The sequence below is a fragment of the Propithecus coquereli genome, unplaced genomic scaffold (genome assembly GCF_000956105.1).
Source record: "Propithecus coquereli isolate 6110/MARCELLA unplaced genomic scaffold, Pcoq_1.0 Scaffold308, whole genome shotgun sequence".
In the NCBI taxonomy this organism is placed as follows: domain Eukaryota; kingdom Metazoa; phylum Chordata; class Mammalia; order Primates; family Indriidae; genus Propithecus; species Propithecus coquereli.
In genome coordinates this window covers 1,929,597-1,930,028 of record NW_012148708.1, presented here as the reverse complement: position 1 = coordinate 1,930,028, position 432 = coordinate 1,929,597, and the positions used below count along the sequence as shown (strand labels likewise).

General features: G+C 40.3%; 1 protein-coding gene across 5 annotated transcripts in view; it reads right to left on the bottom strand.

The window, feature by feature from the left end:
• The window catches only part of ZFP2 (ZFP2 zinc finger protein), a 33,791-nt gene that overhangs the window by 11,951 nt on the left and 21,408 nt on the right, over window positions 1-432 (bottom strand). Inside the window, exon 4 of one of the 5 annotated variants that reach the window (XM_012649976.1) lies at window positions 195-340. The exons of the other annotated variants lie outside the window; for them this stretch is intronic. The gene's annotated coding sequence lies outside the window, so the exon portion shown is untranslated. The remainder of the gene's footprint in view (window positions 1-194; window positions 341-432) is intronic. 5 annotated transcript variants of the gene reach the window in all.

Below are 432 nucleotides of genomic sequence, written 5' to 3'. Positions count from 1 at the left end.
ATATAGAAGTTCTAGTTTTACTAATGTACTAGGAAATTAGAAGTCACAGCAGGGCAAGGAAAGAAAGTTAAGACTTTAAACTCAAAGACAAAAACAAACAAAACAAAACAGAAAACCTGTGTTCGAATTCTGCCATGTTATTTCACCTCTCTGAGTTAATTTCTTCCACTGTAAAAGGGGCTAACAGTACCTACCCTGCGGTTTGCTAGGACGAGTAAATTAGATGACAACTGTGGAAGAGCCGAGCACGGTACTCAGTCGATGCTTTCTCCTCTTGGTTTAGACGGGACAGTAAGAGGACTAAATGGTAGGCTAATCTGGCAGTAATATCCAAGAGAATCTGGAAGGAACAAGATCTGGTGTTTGCAAACAATCGTGTTCCCTGTGCTGTTCGTAACTGAACATCATCAACTGATTTAAGCCTAATGACCA